The sequence below is a fragment of the Equus caballus genome, chromosome 27 (assembly GCF_041296265.1).
Source record: "Equus caballus isolate H_3958 breed thoroughbred chromosome 27, TB-T2T, whole genome shotgun sequence".
NCBI classification, from domain to species: domain Eukaryota; kingdom Metazoa; phylum Chordata; class Mammalia; order Perissodactyla; family Equidae; genus Equus; species Equus caballus.
This window is the reverse complement of record NC_091710.1, coordinates 41,576,324-41,599,954: the sequence shown is the minus strand read 5'-3', so window position 1 is coordinate 41,599,954 and position 23,631 is coordinate 41,576,324. Positions and strand designations below refer to the sequence as shown.

The 23,631-nt window shown below is 38.3% G+C and overlaps 1 long non-coding RNA gene across 1 annotated transcript; it reads right to left on the bottom strand.

The window, feature by feature from the left end:
- Positions 1-1,261: 1,261 nt before the first annotated feature.
- LOC102147512 (uncharacterized) lies at positions 1,262-11,750 on the bottom strand. Its single transcript, XR_289624.4, has 3 exons — positions 11,368-11,750; positions 10,876-11,055; positions 1,262-2,493 (listed from the first exon to the last, which is right to left on the bottom strand). It is a non-coding gene; the product is annotated as an uncharacterized lncRNA (long non-coding RNA).
- Between the last annotated feature and the right edge of the window lie 11,881 nt (positions 11,751-23,631).

The window sequence follows — 23,631 nt, the reverse complement described above, 5'->3', positions numbered from 1 at the left end:
CTTAATCTTCCTAACTTGGATTTAAAAGCAATAAGAAAATGAACAATAAATATTCACCAATGGAATGTAAGGCCCCGGAGTTAGATGGTATGGAAGAAAGAGAGAATGCTTCAGTCCTTTAAAGTTTGTCTCTGATCCCTCCAGCGGTTGGTTCAGGTCATCAAGTTCCTCATCAAATCCTAAGTAGGACAGAATTTTGTCAGAGAATTTAACCCCTAGTACTATGTAGTAGTACTCAAGCGCGCCGGTGTGAGCATCAGAAAGCCTGCACTCAAATTCCATCTCTGCTTGTTACTAATTGTATGACTTTGCTCAAGTTATTAAATCTTCCAGTAATTACTTTCCTCATCTCTAAAAATGGAGACCCTAGTAACTACTTCATTGGGCTGTTTTACAGCTTGAATTCAGATGAGAGGATGTATAAAATGTACTGGTACACACTAAGTATCCAATAGACGGTGGCTATTATCACTTTTATGTTTATTGCTAATAATGGGAGTACCAATTGGGCCAGTTCATCTCAGCCATATTATGCCTCAATTTCCTCTGCTTATGATTTTAATACCCCTTCCGCCAACCTAGGCTTGAACACCACCCCAAATCTCCTTATCTACCTTAAGCTTCCCTCCCAGAGGCTAGACCTTGCTTTCCTTTGACCATTACCTCCTCACTCCTCCCCAGCCTCCGGTTCACTGGCTGTATTTCTGCCATGAATTAAATAGTTAAAATGATGCTGACGCCCACTTGTTTTTGAGTATGAACTGACACAATGACTTTCTACTTTATCCCTGCCCCACTTAACCGCTGGACACCCTTAGATCTTAGAAATAACCTCAACTGGGGCTACGCTTGCCTTTTGTACAATGAATCACTTAGCTGCTACAGGTGGCGGCAGCTATTGCATTAGGTTGTATTTCCCAGGCTCCTTCCCTAGCTTCTGTCTCCTCCCTGTCGGCTTAGGTCCTGGCATGCCTCACGTGTGAGCATTTCACAAACTAGGACATGTAAAGAAATAAAAACTCACAGCAACTCCAGCGAAGGAACTTACAGTTTACTTTTCAACATAATCTTATCTTCTCCTCCTAAAATACCTGAGCAATTGACATAAAACTTATTTTACTATCTACTTCTGTATCAGCAGAGTTCTATTAGTAAATATCAGCGTAGCATCCAACTGGGTAATACAAACCTGTGTTTTCTCTTATCTTACATTGATGGGCTGGTGTGGATACAAAGAGTGCAATTAAATGAGAAATAGAAGTGTGTCTCAAAATCCTTATCAATTTTTATTACTCTCTAAGAAAAATACAGCAACTCTATTTTAATACTACTATAACATTAAATGTCATTATTAACATTCAGCATTCTTTTAGTGGTATGAATATTTGAGATAGAAAGTCCTTCTAAGTAGAAATCATAATCTTTCCTCTACAACCAACTCATCTTCCAGTTCATCTTCCAACTCATCTTCCTCGTGCTTCTCAATAGGCTCTATTCTCATCCTGGTCATGCAAGCTTATAGCCTTGGAGGTGTTCAAATATCATTTTAGCAGAAGATGCAAGTATACAACTAGCCATATCTTTTAGATAGCATTGTATTGAAACTAACCAAAATGATTGCTCATATAAACATCTTAGTGTGTTTATTCCTTACAAAAAACTTTTTTTTATTGACTTCATTTTTCTTTTTTAGAGCAATTTTAGGTTCACAGCAAAATTGAGGGAAAAGTACAGAGATTTCCTGGCCCGTCACAAACATAATCTCCCCCATTATCAACATCCCCCGCCAGAGAGGTGTTGTACATTCTATGGGTTTGGACAAACGTTTAAAGACATGTATTCATCTTTATGGTATCATACAGAGTATTTTCTCTGCCCCCAAAATCCTCATAGGACTACCAAGTTTTCCGCGCTGTGTTTGTACCTCCCAGGTCAGATTCTAGCGGGCTAGTTCCTCAACTTTCTGCAGCTGTGCCCTACTCTTGGCCACTCTCTCAGTACCCTCATTTCTCATGCCAATTTTGCTTGCAGTTGTCCCACTTCTATTCATTATTCTGCCTGGTAAACTTGCAAGTCATTGATCCCTCATTCGAGCAGCTCCTGGATGCTCATCACAGGCTCAGCTGGGGGCCTGGCTCTAGTCCAGGTCACCTTCTGTGAGTGCTGAGCTTGACACTTCATATTTAATAGTGTTAGCATGAAGTGCTGATGAAGCCATTCACAAACCCAGGTGATGGCAGAGGCAACGTCGATCGTCCTATAATGGTTCCCACGTCTTTGTTGTATTCCCCACAGGGAGCTTTACGCCTTCCGGTTTCTGCCTCAGACAGTGACTCATCTCTTTCAGGGCATTACTCCCATACCAACTATTCTGTCATTGTTTCTTTGCATGACTGTATTAACATAAAAAGGATGCTTCTGTTTGTCGAGAAAAAGATATTCTTCAACTTCGAAAGGATTTGGATTGCTCAGAGACTTAAAATCTTCAAAACTCTGAAAGACAAAAACATGTAGTACTATTTACACGTAGACAGATTTTTTGGTAAGGTCAAGCGTACATCATCTCAAACTTAATGTTTTAGGATATTAACTGCCTTTTTTACCCATGTGGGTACCACAGGGCCCACCAGTGAGGTCCCAGCTGTATCTATTTGTAGAAATGTATTAGTAGGGATGGTCCTGGTTTATTTTAAAGTACAACTCAAACACATTCTGAACTTCACCTGAATTCTAAATGCATTCTGTACCCTGTGCATAACAACCCATTTGCCTCTGAGAGTGAGAAGAATGGGCATTCCTAAGCCACTCAATTGTTGTTTGAGTTGCTCATAGCCAAGTGAAAAACAGAGTTTATCCTTTGTATCAATTCACTGGTTCTGTCTACAGAATTTCCAGAGAAGGCTGACTCCCTCTTTTTGAATCACTTTTTGAATCTTGAAATATCCTCGTCTTCCTCATCCAGGACCCACATTTTCTACTAGTCTATGGCATTCCACAAATTAATCTGAAATAAATAATATCCATGTAAGATCATTTCACTTTCAAAACCTTTAACATCAAGCTAAGTTTCAGGTAGCAGGGCTGTGTACCTTAGGCTCTTCTAATTTGTTTTGTTCCTGGATTTCAGAGACAGGAATCTGAACAGAGAGCTCCTTTTGTTTCTCATTCCTCCAGGTTTTATGCTATCCTTGGAAATTTCTTAATTCGTTAGCTTCCCTCTTCCTAAGATAAATCTGAAATTAAATGTTCCATTTTGTTTATCACAATTTGATAAGAACTAAAGTAACTTTCAAGCAAGAAGAGAAGCCCTGGGATGGACCAGAGGACTATAGACATGGCCAAGAATGTTTCAGTGGAGAGTCTAGGCTGATCCAGGTGGCAGGTGACGTAAATGACGAAGCACATCCTCTTCTCAGGACTTTCCCAGCAGGCTCAGATCAGTATCTCAAAAATGGTCTCGTTTCCATGCCACCCCTGTGGGCTCAGAGTCACTGATGGGACCTGGAAATTTGCGTTTTGCCTGCTTCCCAGCCACTCATCATATGCTTGTTTGAGCACCATTGCTCTCCAGATCAAAGCTAGTTAAAGGCATTTCTTCACCCGTGGTTCGCAAACCATAGATACACCAGCAAGCAGTGGACTCTAGTCTCTTTAAAAATTAAACAAGAAAGGGAAAGCGCCTTTCATGTCTCAGCTGCCTTAATTAAGATAATTAAGGCATAGATGAAAATGTATAGTGTGTCCCACAAGCCAGTAAGCTGCATCTGTTCACTTGAATATTTTGTTCGAACCCTGCTAGTGAAAATGCCTCCCATCTCTTTGGCATTCTTTGACTTAACAATCCTCCCCAAATTACTCCATTTTTATGAGACTACAGTTGTGCCTGTTGACTGTCTGGTGTGAATTACACTTCAGTCAAAGGGAGCAAGAAGAAACAAAACACTTCCATTTACTAGTAATCATTTGCACTAGAAAATAGCATAATTATTTTTTCCAAGTGAAGCAAATATTTTAATCTGGTGCTTGAAATTTTTTATTACTTTCACACACTCCCTATATTGCCTTATTTTCTAAGTAGGATTTAATCCCCCAAAGAGTCTTTTAATATTTGAATTTCATGCAGACTTAGAGGGATGAATAATATTAGACATGGCAAAAAAATAAATTTCTCTTTGGTTTTTCAACTTCCCGTGCAATTTTACTAAGTACCTTTTATGAATAGAGATACCATTAAAAAAAAAACTCTAAGGAGGATTTTAAAAAAATGAAATAAGAATTATAGTCCCTACCATTTTTTTTTTTTTTTAGATTTTATTTTTCTTTTTTCTCCCCAAAGCCCTCTGGTACATAGTTGTATATTTTAGTTGTGGGTCCTTCCAGGTGTGGCATGTGGGATGATGCCTCAATATGGCTTGATGAGCGGTGCCGTGTCTGCGCCCAGGATCCGAAACGGTGAAACCCTGGGCCGCTGAAGCAGAGCACGTGAACTTAACCACTCGGCCATGGGGCGGGCCCTATAGTCCCTACTTTTTAAGGAGATACAATTTAGCTACAGTGAGGTCTACACAGCCAACAATAAATTGATATTTTTTGGAGCTGGGTATGCACTCTGTGTGAAAATCTCCAAGAGACATTAGCCCTCTGCAAGCCCTCCTTCTATACTCCGTGAAGGTATATTTCATCCGTGTGTGCAGCACATAAGCAGAATTTGCATACATTTGAGATGGCCACCTTATGTGTCAGTTTGGCTAAACCAGAGTCCTCAGTTATTCAAATGCTAATCTATTTTTTATTGATATCTTACCCCCCTCCCAAGCAGATCAGCCTCTCCTAGAAGGCCTTGTAAGTTTCTGTGACCTAACACGTGTACAGAGGGAGTCTCCAACCGTGCCTGTTGGTGAGGGTGAGGGTAATGCGATTATAACAAATGCAACCCATATTACTAGCTTGTGGTGCAAATGCAGAGAAAACTCCTATTTTTTCTGGTCGCCAACTGTAGCTCCCAAATGCCTTATCAAAGTAAGTACATTCTCTTCCTCTCGGAGGGCTTACTCCTAACCCTACAAATTATTCGATAGCCCTGGGCAGTTAGGTAGGGTTAAAGGGTCAATTCTGAATTCCAGTGCCACAGAGAGAGAAAAAGAGCCAGATTTGTCTAACTGCACAGAGACTTTGATTGTTCTAATTGTTCAAGAGCGATACCGTGTGGTCAGATGGACACTTCCCTGGTGATCCTTGATGATGGGGCTCCCCACCCACACCACGGTCATGCCCCATGCTGGACTTCAGTTCCTGACCTATGGCACGTGTTTACGATAGAGTCTGGGGGAGGCTTCCTGTCCCAACACAGGCTCTGCCAGAACTAGGCCTCCCGCAGAATCCTCAACTCCTTATGGTAAATCCAGCACTCTCTTCCCTCCTTGTATATCCCCTTTGGCTTTACTGAATTTGATGTTCTTTTCTCTCAGTAGATCTTGCTGAGTGCCTCTCTGATTCGTGTAGATTTTTCTTTCATTCTTTAGGGTAAGATATTTTGCTCTCCCTCCAGCTCCCAATGAAAATATGCAAAGTCACCATTAAAATATAAAATGAATCTGTTAATCCAAAGCTTGAGTGTAAGTCGAAAGAAAAAAAAATGTGTTGCTCAAGAGAGTACAAGGGTAAATAATTGTCTGAACACTTGCTCTGGTCCAATACAACGGTCCATTTACAGACGTGTTTCTAGAATAGAGACAGATGCATTAAGGTGTCTGGGACAATGATGCCAGCTAATGGAGTATCTAACAAGCCAGCTCTTGTTCTGACATCAACTCCACCAAGCAAATTTCATATAATAATTCAGCTCCCTATTTAAATTTTTCTCCAGGAGAGAAAATCTTGATCAGTGATCACAAGTATCCTATTGACTTGAGAGTTGCATTTCTCATTAGAAAGGATGAACCACCCTTCTGGCTTTTATACTTCAACTCTATGACCTTGAATAAGGTGAGTCTATCTACTGAGTGACAGTTCCGACGTCTATGCTGTCCGACCAGGTCCCAGATCCTGCATTAAAAAAAATCAACCCTGGTCTGTGTTGGATTTGCCAAAGCAAAGCCAGTCAGCTTTTCATAGGTGATATTTAGTTTTCTTGAAAACAACGTTTCTTCACACTGCAAAACACGTATACACAAATACACATTCTAAGGTTCTACGGGTCATGATTGGAGGATGATAAACACAATATTTTGAAAAATCATAAATAAAGAGAAATGATCAAGCATTTATCACGCTATTCCTTTACCAATCATATCAGAAAGTATCAAACACTAGATGAGGAAAAGTTACCCAATATAGAAATATCCCAGCTAGTAAATGAAAAGGAATCATAGAATTAGAATATAGCCATTTAGCAGCTCCTCATGAATTAATGAATATCATTGATACTTAAAATGGCTGTTAACACTATGAAAATGATCAGAAATATGAGATTTCTGATGAAGAATGCAACACAACTTCCGAAGGAGACTTGCTTCTCAAAAATAGATAAATAAATTGAACACATCACATCAAGTCTTTATGTTCAACTACCAATTTACAAAAAATACTGAGGACAGAGGAAAAGATTAAAGAGCAGACTAGGATGTAATCTGCAAAGTCTAGACTGTGGGAAGTTCTACAGGAGACCTAATCCACTTTCTTCAAGAAATAAATTGTAAAGGAAAATGTAGATGAAGGAGAATCTATAGATTAAAATAAATTGGAGAGATGTCTCGACCCGTCACACTAGGAGGCCTCATCCGGATCCTGATTTGAACAAACAATTTATTTTTTACATCCCATTTATGAGACAATGGGAAATTTTAATCTTGACAAGGTATTTTATGAATTAAAGAATTATTAAGTTTTTATATGAGATGATCATTTGGTGGCTATTTTATTTCCGGAGTTCTTATCTTTTAGAGATACATACTAAGACACTGCAGAATAAAACTATATAATGTCTGGGCTTGCTTCAAAATAACGTGGGTGTGGGGAATGTGTCGGGGTATAGATGAAACAAGATTGTCTTTGAGCAGATAATGTTGGAAGTGGGTGATGAGAAGATGAGTATCATTATACTATTAAGTTGAATTTTATATGTTTGAAATGGCTAGTTCAATATTGGATATTGAAAATACTATTTTTCATAACAAAAAGTTAAAAAGTCTCCAATAACAACAGCAATTTGGAAATTCTCAGGCTTTACTTCTCACAGAATAATTGACTCCAGGTAGGACACCCCCACCCCATGCTATGCTGTATATGAGTAAAGCAGAATTCATTTTGTGGTTGTCAGCTTCTTTTCAGAACCTCAAAAAACTAGATAAGATTGAAATATAGTGGTGTTACACTTGGTACCACTGAATTTTAAAAGCTTCAAAGGAAATATTAACAACAGAGTAAAGAAATTCTATATACCATATGTTAATGAAGTTGTTTTTATGAGTTCTCTAGAATGGTGAGTCAGCCAAAATTTACTAACATGAATGAAGACTATAATTTTTGCCAGTTGTACACAAATATCATACATATTAAGGAGAAAGATAGCAATAAAATATTAAAACAATGCAGTAAACCTTAAAATTTATCGTATGATGAGCGCAAAGGGTTGCAATTCAAAATATATTTTCAGATTTGGGAGTCACACTGAGTTAAGTAATATATTCTACTTTGGTCAATGTTATATATTACCCTAAAAGATCATAGGAAGGGTAGATAGATAGATAGATAGATAGATAGATGATAGGTAGCTAGATAGAAAGTAGATATTCTTTACTCTTTTACTACTTTCCAGGACATCTTACAGAAATATATAACACCAATTGATACTGATATGTGATTGAGCTAATGCTATTATTTAAAAAGAATTACAGGAGGCCGGCCCCGTGACCCAGTGGTTAAGTTCGAGCACTCCACTGCGGTGGCCCAGGGTTTGGCTGGTTCGGATCCTGGGTGCAGACATGGCACTGCTCGTCAGGCCGTGTTGGGGCAGCGTCCTATGTACCACAACTAGAAGGACCCACAACTGAAATATACAACTGTGCACTGGGGGAATTTGGGGAGAAAAAGCAGAAAGAAAGAAAAAACAAAAAGAAGAAGAAGTTGTTAGCTCAGGTGCCAATCTTACAAAAAAAAAAAAGAATTATAGATAAATTTTCACATGGACTTAGCGTTTATTCATTCATTTGTTTATCTATGCATTTATGGGTTTCAGCAGGCTGGAAAACTGGAAGCTCGGGTAAGAGTTGATGTTGCAGTTTTGAGTCTGAAAACTGTAAGGCAGGCTGGTAGACTAGAAATTCAGGCAGGATTTCTATGTTAATCTTGCAGAATCCCTCCTTATCCAAAATCTCAGTTTTTGCTCTTAAGGTCTTCAACTTATTGAAGGAGGCCCATCTACATTATTGAAGATAATCTCTTTTACTTAAAGTCAACTGATTGTGAAGGTTAGTCACATTTACAAAATACCTTTACAGCTAGACCAGTTGACCAAACAACTGGGCACTGTAGCCTAACCAAGTGGACGCGTGAAATGAACTGTCACCAGCATATTTTTTAAAATCATAAAGTTTTTGATTGAAGGAGATGTTTGGGATCAAAGATTATTTGTGCTATGTAATTGAAATTGGGTAATAAATATGCTTTCACCTCTAGCCTAACAAACCATATTGATATTACACTACAGAAATGTTTATTACAGCTCAATAATTATTCATTGAGCACCTACCATGTGCCAGAGACTGTGTTAAGTGTTGGTCAATGGTGGTGGTCAAGTTAAATGTTGGTCTGAGGAGTTTGTAATGCGGGCACTTAATCTGGTTGTAGCAGCTGGGTGGAGGATGGGGACCTTTGATGGTGTGATATTTAAGCTAAGTCTTGAAGAAAGGACAAGAGTGCTGGGTGAAGATGGGGTTGGATAAGAACATTCTGGGTGGAGGAAAGAGGCTAGGCAAAGGCTGGGAGCTAAGCAAAATCACAGTGTTGAAGGAGCTGAAAGAAGTCTGGTTTGGCTTTAGTACTTATAGTTAGGAGAAAGAGGAAGAAAATCCAGCTTGAGAGATAAACTGGGGCCAGATTCTCATAAACTAGATAAAGGATTTTAAAATTTTACCTTAAGAGCAGTAACAAATACATGTACTAATTTATCCTATTATTTTCTATCATGCTGGAGAATAAAAGAGTATAATTTAATAGAGAAGGAATGAATATAGTGTGTTTATATTTAAAGGAACTGGTTACTTCCTAAAGATTACCAAATTCATTTAGCATTATTAGATTTTGTTTTCCATTTATGCAAATGAAATATGACCTTAAAGGGAAATAAGTACAATAACTACAAATGAAATATGACCTTGAGTGGAAATTAATACAATCACAATTAGTGTAACTTAAGGAAGAAGGGAAATCCCTCCATTTAGATATTAGGTAGACATTTAGGTGTTAGATAGATACCCCTCTAGATAGATATTAGACAAATGCTGTTGTCCTCATTATATGGAAACAGAATATTTCATTAAACAAATCAATAAAGGGTCACTTCATCTTTAACCAAGTATGCTTCCATTAAAATACGACCTCAATCTAAAGAAACAGATCAGTGTCTAATGTGCTCTTGGCTATGAGATTTTTATGTTTCATGATTCTTGATCACTTCAAGAATACTGCAGTTGTACACTTTGTTTTAGGACCCCAAATTATGTGGTTGGCTATTCTAATTTAAAAAACCAAAAACTACTGAAGTACCAGGAGTGCTTTCTTGGTGGGAGATGGAGTTCAGATATGTTTTACTGATGGAATTATCTGACCTTTCCTGTCCTGATGTTTATTTAAATCCAATGATAGGGGCTCAGAATCTTTCTGGGAAAAAAATTTATAGTACGTACAATATTGGGGTTCAGATATTTAGGCAAGTTGTATAAAGAGGGGCTAGGAGTGGCAAAACAAAAGGCAAATTATGAGGAAGCCTTTTATAGCTTTAGGAGGATCTTTAACCCAGTGGATGAACAAGTGCGACAAGGACTTTGTGGGGGTCCCCAGGGTTCAAGAAGGACGGCAGTGATCATGGCTGTTATGGAAATCAAACCAACCCCACCATGTCATCAGTAAACGCACAACTTGGAAACAAACCTAATAAAACTGTACCCTTCACAAGGTGGATCAAAGCAGTGGGTGCAGGAGCCTAGCTCAGAAGAGATGTTGCAGAAGAAAGATGAGCCTCAGCAGTCTGGTGCATCAGTATCATCAGCAGCAGCAGCAGCGGTAGCCTAAATGTGACTCAGAACAATGCAGGGACAGCTGCCACGTGTGACATCAAGAGCAGGTGGACCAGAGGAGGCTTCAGAAGTTTCCCCATTCCAACTGTCATATTTAATTGTAAAATAAAAACATCAAAGTTACTGCCACCGGTTCGCCTTTTTGGATAAACTTTGTGAATTGTTTTTTTCGTTTTTGGTGGAAAAAATTACTTATACATGGCATGATAATTGTGAAAAAACATCTAAATAGAGATTTCCCTTTTTCCTTAAGTTACAATATGGTGATCATGATAAATTCCATTTAGGGTCATATTTCATTTGTACTTATTTCCATTTAAGGTCCTATTTCATTTGCGTAAATGGAGAACAGAATCTAATAATGCTAAATGAATTCAATAATCTTAAGGAAATAATCAGTTCCTTTAAGCATGAATTAAATTAGACAGCAGTTTTACACTATTGTATTGCTAGTCAGATAAGACTTAGAGAAAGAAAGTCGACTGCAAGAGACTGTATTTTCAAAATATCTAATTCCCATTGGCATATTGTACTCTTGGAAGCAAGTTTTTAATTATAAAAAAATTGAATAATATCCGACCTTGTCTTGATAAGGTGCCTTTTCCACTTCATTACTGCAAAGCGAATGAGTGTGATTAGGGTTTTTCCAGAAGCACTACTTCTCTGCTGTTTAGATTGATCACTTCCTCTAGGTCAATTTTCTTGCTTACTCACGTGTGCTTTCACCTCTTCATTGCCCCAAACAAGCTTTTTTATTGTTCTGTTTAAACAGACAATTAAGAGTAATAAGTTACAATTAGAAGATTCAAGATATTGATGGTTTTAATCGAGAAAGTATTACTAACATGGCAAAGAGAAAGTGCTGAAATAATTCTTAAAAATTGAGGATCACAACCTGGTATGGATTTGTGTGAATTTCAACGTCATCCGTTATATCCTATAGGGAAGAAAGTAGAACATACTAACATAGCTTAATTTTAAAATATATTATAGCATGCATATAGGGAAGTACACACATCTTAATTACACAAGTCAATGGATTTGTACATACATACACGTCTCTATTACTTACCACCCTAATCAAGATATCAAATACTGCTAGGGCTGCCATAACAAAGTACCACGAGCTGACTGGCTTAAACAGAAATGTATCCCCTCACGTTTCCAGAGGCTAGCAGTCTGAAATCAAGCTGTCCCATCAGCAGGGTTGGTTCCTTCTGAGGGCTGTGAGGGAGAATCTGTTCCACGCCTCTGTCCTAGCTTCTAGTGGCTTGCTGGCAATATTTGGCATGCCTTGACTTGTAGATTCATCATCCTGATCTCTGCCTTCATCTTCCCGTGGCGTTCTCCCTGGGTCTCTTCATATAGTCATCTCTCTGTGCGTGACTGTGTCTGTGTCCAAAATTCCCATTTTTATCAGGACACCAGTCATATTGGATTGGGGCCCACCCTAATGACCTCATTTTAACTCGATTAGCTCTATAAAAATGCTATTTCCAAATAAGGTCACATTCTGAAGTATTGGGGGTTGGGACTTCAACATCTCCTTTTTAGGGGACATATTTGTTTTAGGCATAACATACGCCTACGACACCTCTTAAGAATCCTTCAGGCTTCTCAGAGTATAGCAACCCCTCCCCCCTGCCGAGACAACAAGTGTTCTGACTTTTATTGCACAGATTAATTTTGGCTGTTTTTAAACTTCATATAAATGGAACCATACACTGTGTACGCCAGTTTCTGCCTTCCTTTGCTTAACTTATCTGTAACATTCATCCATGTACTTGTATATAACAATTGCTTGTTACTTCACAGCAGTGTAATATCCATTCTGTGAATCCACCATAATTTATTTATCCATTCTCTTGATGGACATTTTGGTGGTTCCTAGTTTTTGGTTATTACAAATAATGCTGCCATTTGCTCTGGCACACATCTGACCATTTCTCTTGAGAATATACCTAAGGAATAGAATTGCTTTAGTGGATATTGCTAAACATCTTTCAAGGTGATGGTACCATGTGTTCTCATCAGCACGCAAAGCTACAGCTAACGTCACACTGGATTTCTTTTATGGTTAGTGTATTTTTTGGTCCTATTTTAAGCAATCTTTGCCCACACTAATGTCATGAAAATATTTTTGTATATTTTTTTCCTAGAAGTTTTATCATTTTGCTTTTCACTTTTAGGTTTATGATCCACCTCAAATTACATTTTGTGAGTGGTGAGAGGTAGGGAATTAAAGATTAAGGTTCATTCTTTTCTTTACAAATATCCAATTGCTCCTGCACTATTTATTGAAAAGAGCTTTTATCCCTATTGAATTGAATTGACACCTTTGTTGCAAATCAAGTGACATTATATATTTGGGGTGTATTTCTTACTTTCCATTCTGTTCGAATTTTTTCTTTATTCTTGCACCAATATCATATTATCTTAATTACTGAAACTTTATAATAAGTCTTACATATGGTAATGTAAGCCTTGATACTATTTTTCAAAATTACCTTGCCTATTCACATGCCAAAAATGTCCACGTAAATTTTAGAATCAGTAGTCACTTTCCACAAAATTTTTGTGAGATTTTTATTTATATTTCATTTAATGCACAGAATGACTTAGGAAGAGTCAGCATCTTAAAAATATCAAGTCTTTCTATTCATGAATATGGAATATCGCTGTTTTATTTATGGTCTCTTTAATTACTCTCTGCAACGTTTCTGGACCTCTTTTGTTATATTTATTCCTATGAATTTAATGGTTTTGATGCAGTTGTAAATTTTAAATCTCATTTTCTTATTGCTAATGTCTAGCTAGGAATACAATTATATATTAGTCTTGAGTCCAGTAACTTTAATAAATTCATTGATTGATTCTAGTAATATTAGTTAATTTATGGTAGATATAGTGAAATCGGAATTTTCTCAGTGGATTCAGAGTTTTCCTGTCTTTCTTCTCCCTCGTTTGCATCTAAGTTCCAGGGGCTTCCACAGCGCTATGTAAGGACATGTGGGTCATATGATCCTCACTATTCTTGGTTCCCATCTGGTCCTTGATTTGAGTCAACCTTCCACATGCTGCCTGCTAAAATATAAACCACTAATGCTGCAGCTGCTTTAACTATAATACAATAAAGATTCATAGTAATGAGGCAGAGATAGTAAAGCATGTGAAATCCAGCCATTGCTTCATTCAAAGGCCAACGAATGCATTAACACGTTGAAACCAGACAGGGACAAAGTGCCCTACCCTTTATAGAGGATGTCATGACTGTGGTTAATTTTCTTTAAGGAAAAAAACATGTATCTCTTCAAAATACGTTAGATGTAACCATGAAATACTTTGAAATACACAAGGCTCACTGCCTTATCTTGAGGCAAATATATTTAAAAGAACATTTTTCTTTTAAGTGTTCCAAATTTGCTAGTTTTTTCTATGAGGACAAGTAGCCAGTAGCATCCTACTCAGAATAGTGGTTCTCACACTCTTGTGTGTCAGAATCACCTGGACAGCTGGCTGAAACTCAGGTGGCTGGGCCTCACCCTCGAGTTTCTGATTCAGTAGCTCTGGGGTGGGGCTGAGCCCTTGCATTTAGTACAACTTCCCAGGTGAGGTGGATGTCACTAATCTGGAGAGGATACTTGAAGAACCATTAATTTAGAGACATTTAAATATACACACACATGCATGCACATATACACATTTAATCTGTACCTTTTACACAAATGTGCCCCTTAAGAATGAATGAAAATGTAACAGATTTTTTGTGATAAAATATATATAACATTGTTTGTTTTTAAAACTGTTAATGAATTGAGATGAATATCTCCCTCTGTTTATTAATTTTACTCTTGAGCTCACCGAACAGCCTTTCTGAGTTTTCCTGTAACTCATTTAGTTTCTTCACAACAGCTATTTTGAATTCTGTATCAGTTTGATCACAATCTCCCATGACTTTATGTTTGGTTTCTAGAGAATTGTCATTTTCTTTTTCTGATGCCATGTTACCATGGTCTTTTATGGGGCTTGCTGAGTTATTCCTCTAGCGGCACATTGGTTGTAGCAAACACTTTTCTTGCTTAAGTATAGCTTTGCTTTGATTCAAACTATTCAATGGATTGGAGATCAGAGGCCTTTCTTTTGTTTTTTAGTAGGTGGCTCTAGACCGCTAGTCTTTGGTTTCCTTTACCAGCCAGAGCTGCCTCTGGCTATATTTGAGGATGGGCACATTCCACCCTCCACAGCCTCTATTTGTGGTGTTGCTGTCCTCTTGTTTTTGCTGCCTGTGCCTCTAGGGGTTGCTGTTGCTGGTGTTGCTGCATTTGCTGGCTTTGCCACCGGGGCAGGGTACAGGCATGGCTGAAGCCTCCACCACATCTGTCGGGGATCACCTGGGTCAGAAGCTGGGGAGAGCCGGGTTAGCTGGGCACCATCTCAGCTGTTGCCTGTTACCTTGTGGTCATAGGCTCCACTGAGGTTGGGATGTCGAAGTTCTTCACACCTCTGCTGCTGTTACTAGGCTCTGAGCTGCAGCTGGGGGCTGGCATCATGGGGCTCCACCTCCGTTGATGCCCTGCTCCCTGGGGCTGCAGGTGCTGCAGAGGCTGGCTGGCCAGAGTCACATGCGTGCCTCCACTGCTGCCCACTGGATTCTCTGGGGCTGGTGGCGGCTGGCTCAGCCGCTGCAGCTGTAAGTCCAGGGTCCTGGACACCGCCTCTGTTGTTCCCCCATTTCACCTCTGTGTGCTCCAATCCACCTACCTTCACATGTACCAATGTGTGGGTCTCTTTGGCTCCTAGTGTGTTAGGCAATGTAGCTTCTGTTAAGTCATGGATGTTCTACCTGCTGTAGATTGAACGGGAGAGGCAAAGGGATCACTCAAGGCACCATGATGATGACATCTGTACCCAGATAAACATTTCTTTCTTTCTTTTTTTTTTTTTGAGGAAGATTGGGCCTGAGCTAACATCTGTTGCCAATCTTCCTCTTTGCTTTTCTCTCCTCAAAACCCCAGTACATAGTTGTATATCCTAGTTGTAAGTCATTCTAGCTCTTCTGCATGAAATGTTACTACAGCCTGACTTGAAGCTGTGTGTAAGTCTGCACCCGGGATCCAACCCTGTGAACCCAGGGCCGCAGAAGCAGAGCACAGGAGCTCAACCACTCCACCACTGGGCGCCTTGAGATAAACACTTCTACCTGAGTTAGATGAAGCTAGTGGGAAATAAGGTATGTGAGACAAGAAGTTATTGAAGGGAAAAAAAGCTTGTGAAAAATGGTTAGACCTCTGTTTTGCAGGTCTTGAAACATTGGCCACTGGGTGTGCTCCTAGCCGGCTCTTCTGAGGGGCTGCTGCGCCCCTTCCTACTCCTCGCTAACCTCTTCAACTGTGCCCCACGACATGCTCTCTCCTCTCAGCCTATGTGTTAGTCCGAATTCTCCAGAGAAACAGAACCACTATATGCCTGGCATACGTTGGATGATCAATAAACATTTGAATGAATGGCCTGTGCTTTTTATGTACATACATTCCTCAAGCACACCTTTTGTATCTTTCACTTCCTTCTATTTTTATTTTTTCCAATTTGTATTTTCCTGCATCAAACTTCTCACAACTCTACCAAAATATTAATTGTCTATACAAAAAGTTTGTCCTTAGGATGATTACGCAATGACTCAACACTGCACATGTGTAAACAACCCACATTGCTAAAAAACACGATCTCCTTGAGAGCTGTTTTCTATAGCTGATTTGATCTATATCTCTTAAGACTATGCTTCCACTTACTTAAATTGAGTGGTTATCCTAGACAGATGGTCTTTACCAACAGCAGGAACCAAGTTATTATAAACGAAATATAACTGCAAAGACAATATTTGTTCTTTTATCACATTTTCTTTTATATCTTTTTGTTATCCATTTTTCCTAATTCTAGTGGAAAATCACATGGTTGAAGTACCTTATTTTATGTGCCAAAGAGATTTAAGGTAAGGAAGAAAATAATTTATAATTCCCATTTTGAGTATGTACTAGTTATTGGAAACATAGCTTTAGAATGTTTAGTTGAAAGTTGTCAATTTAATAAGCTCTTTCTCTTTTTTTCAGTTTACATGGTACAATGTCATACTTCTCAAATTCAAGTCTAACTGTGCTGCTCCCGCACTTAAATCCTTCCTTGGATTGCCTTCAGAATGACATCGAAACTCCTCATCATTAGCCTCAGTATCTTCCCAACCAAGCTTCTATCTATTTCTATATGTTTATTCCCTGACTTTGGCCAAGCACACACCATTATCACCATTCATACCAAACAACTTGCGTTTTCTAACATATTTTTCATGCTTCTCCACCTTTGCATGTGTTGTTCCCTCTACCTGGTATGTGACACCCCTACCTAGTGCTCTGCCCTCCCCTACGCTCCCCTCCACCACAACTTCCCCATTACCTTTACCCCCAATTTAAAGCCTAATCATTCTTCTAAACTCACCTTAAGGATAACCTCTTTCTGAAAGTCTTCTCTTGTTTTCATTGTCATGTAACTTAGACAGAAATACATATGCATAGTAAATACTGAAATTGGTTATTACTACCTATTAGATGAGATAAGTCAACAACTGGAAATACTTTAGAAATATGCTTATTTGAATTACTTCCCTTGGCTATCCACAAAGCTTAAATTCATCAAAATCCTATAAGCTCCATTCTTCCCTTTATTCTGTTAGATAGGACTGTAAATTCACTGTCTGTGGGTCTCAAACAAAACCTACACTGGATCATTTTTTCACTATGAAGGAATTAAAAGTATTGTTATTTTCACCTGCAGCTTAGTTGTTACTTACTATTTCTTCCTGACCAGGTCTATGTATAGACAGGATTGCTTCTCTGAAGGCATTTATGACAAAAGGTGAAATATTAATCCTATACACATGTAGGGAAAAGTACACATATATGTAAGTATATATATATATATATATGCATGTATATACAAGCATATATACCTTTCTATGCCTATGTATATGTAAACATGTGTGTGTGTGTAATCACAGGTTGAATGGAATAGTGACGGCAGGAGTGCTAAAGGATTATTCACGTACATTGCGTAGCCATTGATAATAGTGTGAAGAATAGGAGAGTAAGGTAAAGTGAAAAGAACATTCCATCCAAAAACAGCAGAATACGCATTCTTTTCAAATGCACATGGAACATTCTCCAGGATAGATCACATATTATACCATGAAATAAGTCTCAATAAATTTAAGAAGATTGAAATCACACCAAGCATCTTTTCTGACCACAACGGTATGAAACTAGAAGCCATGTGCAGGAAGGAAATCAGAAAAGCCACAAATATGTGGAGATTAAACAAAATGCTACTGAACAACTATCGGGTCAATGAAAAGATCAAAGGAGAAATCAAAAACTCGCTGGAGACAAATGAAAATGAAGATATAACACGCCAAAATTTATGGGATACAGCAAAAGTGGTTCTAAAAGCAAGTTTATAGTAATACAGGACTACCTCAACAAACAAGAAAAACCTCAAATAAAAAATCTAATAGTGCACTTAGAGGAGCTAGAAAAAGAACAAACAAAGCCCCAAATTAGTCGAAGGAAGGAAAAGCAAGATCAGAGCAGAAATAAAGAAATAGAGACTAAAAAAAGAAAAAATCAATGAAGTGAAGAGCTGGTTCTTTGAAAAGATAAACAAAATTTACAAACATTTAGCTAGACTCACCAAGAAAAAAAAAAAAAAGAGAAGGCTCAAATAAATAAAATCAGAAAGGAAAGAGGAGAAATTACAATGGACAATTCAGAAATACAAAAGATTATGAGACTACTACGAAAAGCTATACGCCAACAAAATGGATAATATACAAGAAATGGACAAATTCTTAGACTCACACAACCTTCGAAAACTGAATCAAGAAGAAATAAAGAATTTGAATAGACCAATTACCAGTAAGGAAATCAAAACAGTAATGGAAAACCTCCCCAAAAATAAAAGTCCAGGACCAGATGGCTTCCCTGGTGAATTCCACCAAACATTCAAAGAAGACTTAATACCTATCCCTCTCAAACTCTTCCAAAAAATTGAAGAGTTGGGGAAGCCTCCTTACTCATTCTATGAGGCCAACATTGCCCTGATGCCAAAACCAGACAAGGACAACACAAAAAACAAAAATTAGAGGCCAATATCACTGATGAACATTGATGCAAAAATCCTCAACAAAATACCAGCAAATTAAATACAACAATACATTAAAAAGATCATACACCATTATCAAGTGGGATTTATTCCAGGGATGCAGGGATGGTTCAACATCTGCAAATCTATCAACATGATATACCACATTAACAAAATGAATAAAAACCCCATGATCATTTCAATAGATGCCGAGAAAGCATTTGAAAAGATACAGCATATATTTATGATAAAAACTCTGAATAAAATGGGTATAGAAGGAAAATACCTCAGCATAATAAAGGCCATATATGACAAACCCACAGCAAATATCATTCTCAATGGAGAAAAACTGAAAGCTATCCCTCTAAGAACAGGAACCAGACAAGGATGCTCACCTTCACCACTCTTATTTAACATAGTATTGGAAGTTCTAGCCAGAGGAATCAGGCAAGAAAAAGAAATAAAATGGATTCAAATTGGAAGAGAAGAAGTGAAACTGTCACTATTTGCAGTCAACATGATTTTATATATAGAAAACCCTAAAGAATCCACCAAAAAACTTATAGAAATAATAAATGAATGAAGTAAAGTTTCAGGATACAAAATCAACACACAAAAATCAGTTGTGTTTCTATACACTAACAATGATGTAGCAGAAAGAGAAATCAAGAACAGAGTCCCATTTACAATTGCAACAAAAAGAATAAAATTCCTAGGAGTAAATTTAACCACTGAGGTGAAAGATCTGTACACTGAAAACTACAAAACGTTGTTGAAAGAAATCGAAGAAGACACAAAGAAATGGAAAGATATTCCGTGCTCTTGGATTGGAAGAATTAACATAGTTAGAACGTCCATACTTCCTAGAGCAATCTGTAGATTCAATGCAATCCCTATCAAAGTTCAAGTGATGTTTTTCACAGAAATAGAACAAAGAATTCCAAAATTTATATGGAACAACAAAAGCCCCTAATAGCCAAAGGAATCTTGAGGAAAAGAATAAAGCTGGAGGAATCACACTCCCTGATTTCAAAATATACTACAAAGCTATAGTAATCAAAACAGCATGATACTGGCACAAAAATAGACACACAGATCAATGGAACAGAATCGAGAGCCCAGAAATAAACCCACACACCTGGGGCTGGCCCAGTGGTGTAGCAGTTAATTTGTGCACTCTGCTTCCGTGGCCCAGGGTTTGCAGTCCTGGATCTGGGCGTGGACCTACACATCGCTCATGAAGCCATGCCGGGGTAGGCATCCCACATACAAAATAGAGGAAGGGGGGCATGGATGTTAGCTCAGGGCCAATGTTCCTCAAAAAAAACCCCAAAACCCACACATCTATGAATAGCTAATTTTCAACAAGGGAACCAAGAACATACAATGGAGAAAGGAAAACCTCTTAAAGAAATGGTGTTGAGAAAAAGGGACGGCTACATGCAAAAGAACGAAAGTAGACCATTATCTTACACCAGACACAAGAATTAACTCAAAATGGATTAAAGGCTTGAATGTAAGACCTCAAACCATAAAAATTTTATAAGAAAACATAGGCAGTACTCTCTTTGACACCTGTTTTAGCAGCATATTTTCAAGTACTATGTCTGACTCGGCAAAGGAAACAACAGAAAAAATGAACAAATGGGACTACATCAAACTAAAAAGCTTCTGCACAGCAAAGGAAACCGTCAATAAAATGAAAAGACAATCTAACAACTGGGAGAAGATATTTGCAAACCATATATCTAATAAGGAGTTATTATCCAAAATATACAAAGGACTTATACATCTCAACAACAAAAAATTAATAACCCAATTAAAAAATTGGCAAAAGATCTGAACAGACATTTTTCAAAGAAGATATACAGATGGCCAATAGGCACATGAGAAGTTGTTCAACATCACTAATTGTTAGACAAAAGCAAATCAAAACTACAATGAGATATCAACTCACACCAGCCAGAATGACTGTAATTAACAAGACAAGACATAAGAAGTGTTGGAGAGGATGTGGAGGAAAAGGAATTCTCATACACTGCCGGTGGGAGTGGAAACTGGTGCAGCCACTATGGAAAACAGTATGGAGATTCCTCAAAAATCGAAGAACAGAACTGCCATACAATTCAGCTATTCCACTGCTGGGTATTTATCCAAAGAAAGTGAAAACACAAATGTATAAAGATGCACCCCTACGTTCATCGCAGCATTATACAGCATAGCCAAGACTTGGAAGCAACCTAGGTGCCCATCAAAGGATGAATGGATAAGGAAAATGTGGTATATATACACAACGGAATACTACTCAGCCATAAAAAGATGAAATCTTGCCATTTGTGACAACATGGATGGACCTTGAGGGTATTATACTAAGCGAAATAAGTCTGAGGAGGGAGAAAGTCAAATACCACACGGTCTCACTCATAAATAGAAGATAAAAGCAACAACAAACAATCGCATAGAGACAGAGATTGGATTGGTGGTTACCAGAGGGGAAAGAGGGAGGGAGGGGGATGAAAGGGATGATTTCACATGTGTGTGGGTGATGGATGGTAATGAGTCTCTGGGTGGTGAACATGATGTAACCTACACAGAAATCAAAATATAATGTTGTACACCTGAAATTTATATAATGGTTTAAACCAATGTTACTTTGATTAAAATAAATAAATAAAATAAAACTAAATGAAGTATATGTTGGAAAAAGTTACAATTAATTCATTTACATGAATTAATTTATTTAAACATGTTTATTGCTCATTTGTGTTATGTTTATTGTTTAATTTGTAGTGCTTTGCTTTTGAGCTAGTATGCTGCCCTTGAATTGGAACAACAAGAAATTCTGCAAATAGACCTAATGGTTGATAGACCTAGCAGAACTGGGACACGATTTTCACACTTGCCAGGGACTGATAAAGGTGGCTGAGGTACTGGAGTGGAAACTTTTCGGTGAGGTAACATTGGTTTGTAACATTTATATAGGTTTCAGGTGTGCAAAAATATAATTGGACATCTGTATGTACTACAGCATGCTCATCACCAAAAGTGTAGCTTCCATCAGTCGCCATACAATTGACCCCCTTTACCCATTTCGCTCTCCCTCCAGCCCCCTTCCCCTCTGGTAACCATAGTTTTGTTGCCTGCTTCTATGAGTTCCTTTTGTTTTGCTTGTTCATTTGTTTTGTTTTATTTTTATCTTCCACATATGTGTGAAAACATAAGTTATTTGTCTTTCTCCATCTGACATATTTCCCTTAGCATAATGCCCTCAAGGTCCATCCACGTTGTCACAAATGGCAAGATTTCATATTTTTTTATGGCCAAGTAGTATTCCATTGTGTACATATACCACATCTTCTCTATCCATTCATCCACAAATGGGCACTTAGGCTGTTTCCATGCTTAGGTTCAGCTTAGGTTGGTTATTGTAAATAATGCTGCAGTGAATGTAGGGATGAATGTTTTCTAATTAGTGTTTTTATATTCTTTGGATAAATTCCCAGAAGTGGATCAGCTTTTGAAGCACCTGCTATCTGAGTCTCTGAGAAGCTTCTTCATCTGCCACAATTGGGTGTTAGGCTAGAAATGGCTGGAGCCCTAGAGTGAGACATTTCTCTTTTCAACAGCCTGGGTTCACAGATGTGAGCATAAAGGGAAGTGTTAAAGCAGGCCTTTCATTTTCCTTTCTTCTCTCTTGTGCATTGCATTCTCTTTTTCAACAGACTGTTCACTAGAAAATTCTTCATTGGTAGAAACAGCTCTCCTTGACTAGACAGAAGAGAATGTCCTAGAAGCCTCTCCCAAGGGACAACTGGAGTGATTGACGGAAAGAAGTCAGACATCTAACTAACTTCCCTGTCAGATAAACTCAGAACAGAAAGTCGGCAAGAAACTGGGGAAGAGACAGCAATGGGTTATAAAATTTCCCATGTAAAATACCGTGTTATAATTTGTCCAAGAGAGTGGGCGGGAGATTTTCTAAATAATATTGTCATGATTTTCTCCCCTTGGGACAAAAAGGAAAGAAAAACAACCTTCTTACAGCACTAGAAATATTTACCTTTCTCAGGACATGTGAATTGAAAAAAATCAGATTTAGCGCTTTATTCCTCCCAATTGCCCTGTCCCCACGCTCTGAATATGAGGATTAATCCAGGGCCCACACAGAGATGTTATGGTCAAGAAGAAGCAAGACCTCCACATCCATCCAGGAATGGACAAGGATTAGCTTTCTTCAGTGTCCCTCCTTTAATGGACTTTAATGCCTGGATGTTGTGCCTGTTCAGTTGGGTTGTCCCCATGGGTAGGGTGAAGGGGGAGGGAAAATGAGCAGTTTTCAATACAGACACATTACGGGCTTTCTATAAACCTGGTGAGTAATTGCCAACATCATGCTTTGGGATATACTAAGAAAGACAAGACCACTGCTCTTGAGCCTGACCAATAGAAGGTGACCATGGTGGCGCAGTGTGTGACCAGTGTTACCTAACATGACTTGCCAGGTGGGGACTAGATCTTGGTAGGACAGGCATACAGAAAATTCCTGTGTCTCAGGGGCAGCTCACAGTGTTCAAAGATTGCAGAAAACCTACATCTTTGAAGCAAGTGTAACTCTCTTGTATCTCTAGGTAGGAAATCAGAGTTATCACGTCAGCACACAGGGCTGATCCTAAATCCAAAATGAGAAGTTATCTTAGTTACACATTTAACATCAAGTGTATGACATAAGCCTCAGCAGTCTGGAATGAATGAAAATAGAAGTAATTTAATTTAAAGTGTTTAAAAGATGGCCTCAAGGAAATTTGTTGTTTGTTACAGCTCAAAGCTACTGTTAATTGTCTGGAGATATTCAAGTACACTCCTTTGTAATGGGCAATACACCCTAGTGTGCTCTGAACTTAAAATTCCTACTTCAAAGAGGGAAAGGAACAGATCATTCTGGATTTGTATAAAGCAATAAGAGTTTGGTTGGGATTTGAGGGGATGAGTGAATAAGCAATAAAATTAGACGGAGTTCTCACATGGTCCAAAGATGATGATGTGCTGGGACTGAGGGCTGTGATTAACTGAGCCCTCTTATGCCAAGGACAGGAAAGAAGAGGAGAGGAGAGCGGAGGGAAGAGGAGAGGAGCGGAGGAAAAGGGAGGGC